Here is a 6,761-nt window from a genome sequence, read left to right as displayed (position 1 = left end):
AACAGGGGACTTTAACACTCCTCTTACAGAGCTGGACAGATCCTCTAAACAGAAATTAAACAAGGATATAAGAGACTTAAATGAGACTCTAGAACAACTGTGCTTGATAGACGCATATAGAACACTCCACCCCAAAGATAAGGAATATACATTCTTCTCATCACCCCATGGAACATTCTCCAAAATTGATCATATCCTGGGACACAAAACAAATATCAACAGAATCAAAAGAATTGAAATTTTACCTTGTATCTTCTCAGACCATAAGGCACTAAAGGTGGAACTCAACTCTAACAAAAATGCTCGACCCCACCCAAAGGAATGGAAACTAAACAATCTTCTGTTGAATAACAGATGGGTGCAGGAAGAAATAAAACAGGAAATCATTAACTTCCTTGAGCATAACAACAATGAAGACACAAGCTACCAAAACCTGTGGGATACTGCAAAAACAGTTTTGAGAGGAAAATTCATCGCTTTAGATGCCTACATTCGAAAAACTGAAAGAGAGCACATCAACAATCTCACAAGAGATCTTATGGAATTGGAAAAAGAAGAACAATCTAAGCCTAAACTCAGTAGAAGAAAAGAAATATCCAAAATCAAATCAGAGATCAATGAAATTGAAAACAAAAGAATCATTCAGAAAATTAATGAAACAAGGAGTTGGTTTTTTGAAAAAATAAATAAAATAGATAAACCATTGGCCAGACTAACGAGGAATAGAAAAGTAAAATCTCTAGTAACCTCAATCAGAAATGATAAAGGGGAAATAACAACTGATCCCACAGAGATACAAGAGATCATCTCTGAATACTACCAGAAACTCTATGCCCAGAAATTTGACAATGTGAAAGAAATGGATCAATATTTGGAATCACACCCTCTCCCTAGACTCAGCCAGGAAGAAATAGAGCTCCTGAACAGACCAATTTCAAGCACTGAGATCAAAGAAACAATAAAAAATCTTCCAACCAAAAAATGCCCTGGTCCAGATGGCTTCACTCCAGAATTCTATCAAACCTTCAAGGAAGAGCTTATTCCTGTACTGCAGAAATTATTCCAAAAAATTGAGGAAGAAGGAATCTTCCCCAACACATTCTATGAAGCAAACATCACCCTGATACCAAAACCAGGAAAAGACCCAAACAAAAAGGAGAATTTCAGACCAATCTCACTCATGAACATAGACGCAAAAATTCTCAACAAAATCCTAGCCAATAGATTACAGCTTATCACCAAAAAAGTCATTCATCATGATCAAGTAGGCTTCATCCCAGGGATGCAAGGCTGGTTTAACATACGCAAGTCTATAAACGTTATCCACCATATTAACAGAGGCAAAAATAAAGATCACATGATCCTCTCAATAGATGCAGAAAAAGCATTTGATAAAATCCAGCATCCTTTTCTAATTAGAACTCTGAAGAGTTTAGGCATAGGTGGCACATTTCTAAAACTGATTGAAGCTATCTATGACAAACCCACAGCCAATATTTTACTGAATGGAGTAAAACTGAAAGCTTTTCCTCTTAGAACTGGAACCAGACAAGGTTGTCCTCTGTCACCTTTACTATTCAACATAGTGCTGGAAGTTCTAGCCAATACAATTAGGCAAGACAAGGAAATCAAGGGAATCCAAATGGGAGCAGAGGAGGTCAAACTCTCCCTCTTTGCTGACGACATGATCTTATACTTAGAGAACCCCAAAGACTCAACCACAAGACTCCTAGAAGTCATCAAAAAATATAGTAATGTTTCAGGATATAAAATCAATGTCCACAAGTCAGTAGCCTTTGTGTACACCAATAACAGTCAAGATGAGAAGCTAATTAAGGACACAACTCCCTTCACCATAGTCTCAAAGAAAATCAAATACCTAGGAATATACCTAACGAAGGAGGTGAAGGACCTGTATAAAGAAAACTATGAAATCCTCAGAAAGGAAATAGCAGAGGATATTAACAAATGGAAGAACATACCATGCTCATGGATGGGAAGAATCAACATTGTTAAAATGTCCATACTTCCCAAAGCAATCTACCTATTCAATGCCATTCCTATCAAAATACCAACATCATACTTTCAAGATTTGGAAAAAATGATTCTGCGTTTTGTATGGAAGTGGAAAAAACCCCGTATAGCTAAGGCAGTTCTCTGTAATAAAAATAAAGCTGGGGGCATCAGCATACCAGATTTTAGTCTGTACTACAAAGCCATAGTGCTCAAGACAGCATGGTACTGGCACAAAAACAGAGACATAGACACTTGGAATCGAATGGAAAACCAAGAAATGAAACTAACATCTTACAACCACCTAATCTTTGATAAACCAAACAAGAACATACCTTGGGGGAAAGACTCCCTATTCAATAAATGGTGTTGGGAGAACTGGATGTCTACATGTAAAAGACTGAAACTGGACCCACACCTTTCCCCACTCACAAAAATTGATTCAAGATGGATAAAGGACTTAAACTTAAGGCATGAAACAATAAAAACCCTCCAAGAAAGCATAGGAAAAACACTGGAAGATATTGGCCTGGGGGAAGACTTCATGAAGAAGACTGCCATGGCAATTGCAACAACAACAAAAATAAACAAATGGGACTTCATTAAACTGAAAAGCTTCTGTACAGCTAAGGAGACAATAACCAAAGCAAAGAGACAACCTACACAATGGGAAAGGATATTTGCATATTTTCAATCAGACAAAAGCTTGATAACTAGGATCTATAGAGAACTCAAATTAATCCACATGAAAAAAGCCAACAATCCCTTATATCAATGGGCAAGAGACATGAATAGAACTTTCTCTAAAGACGACAGACGAATGGCTAACAAACACATGAAAAAATGTTCATCATCTCTATATATTAGAGAAATGCAAATTAAAACAACCCTGAGATATCATCTAACCCCAGTGAGAATGGCCCACATCACAAAATCTCAAAACTGCAGATGCTGGCGTGGATGTGGAGAGAAGGGAACACTTTTACACTGCTGGTGGGACTGCAAACTAGTACAACCTTTCTGGAAGGAAGTATGGAGAATCCTCAAAGCACTCAAGCTAGACCTCCCATTTGATCCTGCAATCCCATTACTGGGCATCTACCCAGAAGGAAAGAAATCCTTTTATCATAAGGACACTTGTACTAGACTGTTTATTGCAGCTCAATTTACAGTCGCCAAAATGTGGAAACAGCCTAAATGCCCACCAACCCAGGAATGGATTAACAAGCTGTGGTATATGTATACCATGGAATACTATTCAGCCATTTAAAAAAATGGAGACTTTACATCCTTCGTATTAACCTGGATGGACGTGGAAGATATTATTCTTAGTAAAGCATCACAAGAATGGAGAAGCATGAATCCTATGTACTCAATTTTGATATGAGGACAATTAATGACAATTATGGTTATGGGGGGGGGAACAGAAAGAGGGAAGGAGGGAGGTGGGTGGGGCCTTGGTGTGTGTCACACTTTATGGGGGCAAGACATGATTGCAAGAGGGACTTTACCTAACAATTGCAATCAGTGTAACCTGGCTTATTGTACCCTCAATGAATCCCCAACAATAAAAAAAAAAAAAAACAAAAAAAAAAACAAAAAAAAAAAAAAGAAAAGGATGCTGGATTTTATCAAATGCTTTTTCTGCATCTATTGAGAGGATCATGTGATCTTTATTTTTGCCTCTGTTAATATGGTGGATAACGTTTATGGACTTACGTCTGTTAAACCAGCCTTGCATCCCTTGGATGAAGCCTACTTGATCATGATGAATGACTTTTTTGATGATAAGCTGTAATCTATTGGCTAGGATTTTTGTTGAGAATTTTTGCGTCTATGTTCATGAGTGAGATTGGTCTGAAATTCTCCTTTTTGTTTGGGTCTTTTCCTGGTTTTGGTATCAGGGTGATGTTTGCTTCATAGAATGTGTTGGGGGAAGATTCCTTCTTCCTCAATTTTTTGGAATAATTTCTGCAGTACAGGAATAAGCTCTTCCTTGAAGGTTTGATAGAATTCTGGAGTGAAGCCATCTGGACCAGGGCATTTTTTGGTTGGAAGATTTTTATTGTTTCTTTGATCTCAGTGGTTGAAATTGGTCTGTTCAGGAGCTCTTTTTCTTCCTGGCTGAGTCTGGGGAGAGGGTGTGATTCCAAATATTGATCCATTTCCTTCACATTGTCAAATTTCTGGGCATACAGTTTCTGGTAGTATTCAGAGATGATCTCTTGTATCTCTGTGGGATCAGTTGTTATTTCCCCTTTATCATTTCTGATTGAGGTTACTAGAGATTTTACTTTTCTATTCCTCGTTAGTCTGGCCAATGGTTTATCTATTTTATTTATTTTTTCAAAAAACCAACTCCTTGTTTCATTAATTTTCTGAATGATTCTTTTATTTTCAATTTCATTGATCTCTGATTTGATCTTGGATATTTCTTTTCTTCTACTGAGTTTAGGCTTAGATTGTTCTTCTTTTTCCAATTCCATAAGATCTCTTGTGAGATTGTTGATGTGCTCTCTTTCTGTTTTTCGAATGTAGGCATCTAAAGCGATGAATTTTCCTCTCAAAACTGCTTTTGCAGTATCCCACAGGTTTTGGTAGCTTGTGTCTTCATTGTTGTTATGCTCAAGGAAGTTAATGATTTCCTGTTTTATTTCTTCCTTCACCCATCTGTTATTCAACAGAAGATTGTTTAGTTTCCATGCCTTTGGGTGGGGTCGAGCATTTTTGTTAGAGTTGAGTTCCACCTTTAGTGCCTTATGGTCTGAGAAGATACAAGGTAAAATTTCAATTCTTTTGATTCTGTTGATATTTGTTTTGTGTCCCAGGATATGATCAATTTTGGAGAATGTTCCATGGGGTTATGAGAAGAATGTATATTCTTTATCTTTGGGATGGAGTGTTCTATATGCATCTATCAAGCACAGTTGTTCTAGGGTCTTATTTAAGTCTCTTATATCCTTGTTTAATTTCTGTTTATAGTATCTGTCCAGCTCTGTAAGAGGAGTGTTAAGGACCCCTGTTATTATGGTATTATCAGATATCATATTGCTCAGACTGAGTAAGGTCTGTTTCAAGAATCTGGGAGCATTTAAATTGGGTGCATAGATATTTAGAATTGAAAAGTCTTCTTGTTGTATTTTTCCTTTGACCAATATAAAGTGACCATCTTTGTCTTTTTTGACTTTAGTTGCTTTAAATCCACATGTATCTGAAAATAAGATTGCAACTCCTCTTTTCTTCTGAATTCCATTTGCCTGAAAAATTGTCTTCCAACCCTTGACTCGGAGCTTTAATTTGTCTTTTGAAGCCAGGTGTGTTTCTTGCAGACAGCAAATGGATGGCTTGTGTTTTTTAATCCAGTCAACCAATCTATGTCTCTTCAGTGGGGAATTCAAGCCATTAACATTTATTGAGATAATTGATAAGTGTGGTAGTATTCTATTCATCTTATTTGGTGAGAGTCCATTGCTTAGTTTTATCTTTTGCATCAGTGTGGAGGTTTCGTTCTGTCCTTTAATTTCTGAGGTCTTACTTTGCTTCTGATCCATTGTGGTGGTCAGTGTGCAGAACAGGTTGAAGTATTTCCTGTAGAGCTGGTCTTGTTGTGGCGAATTTCCTCAATGTTTGTATATCCGTAAATGATTTGATTTCTCCGTCAATTCTGAAGCTTAGCTTAGCAGGGTACAGAATTCTGGGCTGGAAATTGTTCTGTTTAAGTAGATTAAAGGTAGATGACCATTGTCTTCTTGCTTGGAAAGTTTCTTTAGAGAAGTCTGCGGTCACTCTGATGGATTTGCCCCTGTAGGTCAACTGGCGCTTACTCCTGGCAGCTTGCAGAATCTTTTCTTTTGTCTTGACTTTGAACAGGTTCATCACAATGTGTCTTGGAGAAGCTCGGTTAGAGTTGAGGCAACCTGGGGTCCGATAGCCCTCTGAAAGCAGTGAGTCAGAATCTTTGGTGCTATTTGGGAAATTTTCTTTTATAATATTCTTTAGTATGGCTTCCATTCCTCTGGGGCATTCTTCTACCCCTTCTGGAATTCCTATAACTCGTATGTTGGAACGCTTCATAAAGTTCCATAATTCTGACAGTGAACGTTCTGCTTTCTCTCTCTTCTTTTCTGCCTCTTTTACTATCTGAGTTATCTGAAGAACTTTGTCTTCTACCTCTGAAATTCTTTCTTCTGCATGGTCTAACCTGTTGCTGATACTTTCCATTGCATCTTTAAGTTCCCTGATTGACTGTTTCATTTCCTTCAGCTCTGCTATATCCTTTTTATATTCTTCATATCATTCATCTCTTATTTGATTCTGTTTTTGGATTTCCTTTTGGTTATTTTCCACTTTATTAGCAGTTTCCTTCATTGTTTCCATCATTTCTTTCATTGTTTTCAACATGTGTATTCTAAATTCCCTTTCTGTCATTCCTAACATTTCTGTATAGGTGGAATCCTCTGCAGTAGCTACCTCATGGTCCCTTGGCGGGGTTGTTCTGGACTGGTTCTTCATGTTGCCTGGAGTTTTCTGCTGATTCTTCCTCATGAGTGATTTCTTTTATCTGTTTCCTTGCCCTAATTTTCCTTTCACTTCCTCTTGCTCTTTAAGTTCTTGTGCCTGTGGACTAAGGGTTATAGGACCAGAAGGGTGAGAAGGTTGAAGAGCAATAAAGGGATGAAAGAAAGGAGGACCGAGTGATAAGGAAAAAAAAAGAAAAATAGAGAAAGGAGCGGGGGTGGGTAAAAGGA

Source organism: Nycticebus coucang, chromosome 11 (assembly GCF_027406575.1).
Source record: "Nycticebus coucang isolate mNycCou1 chromosome 11, mNycCou1.pri, whole genome shotgun sequence".
In the NCBI taxonomy this organism is placed as follows: Eukaryota; Metazoa; Chordata; class Mammalia; order Primates; family Lorisidae; genus Nycticebus; species Nycticebus coucang.
The sequence above is the reverse complement of the archived record's forward strand: the minus strand, read 5'-3'. Positions refer to the sequence as shown.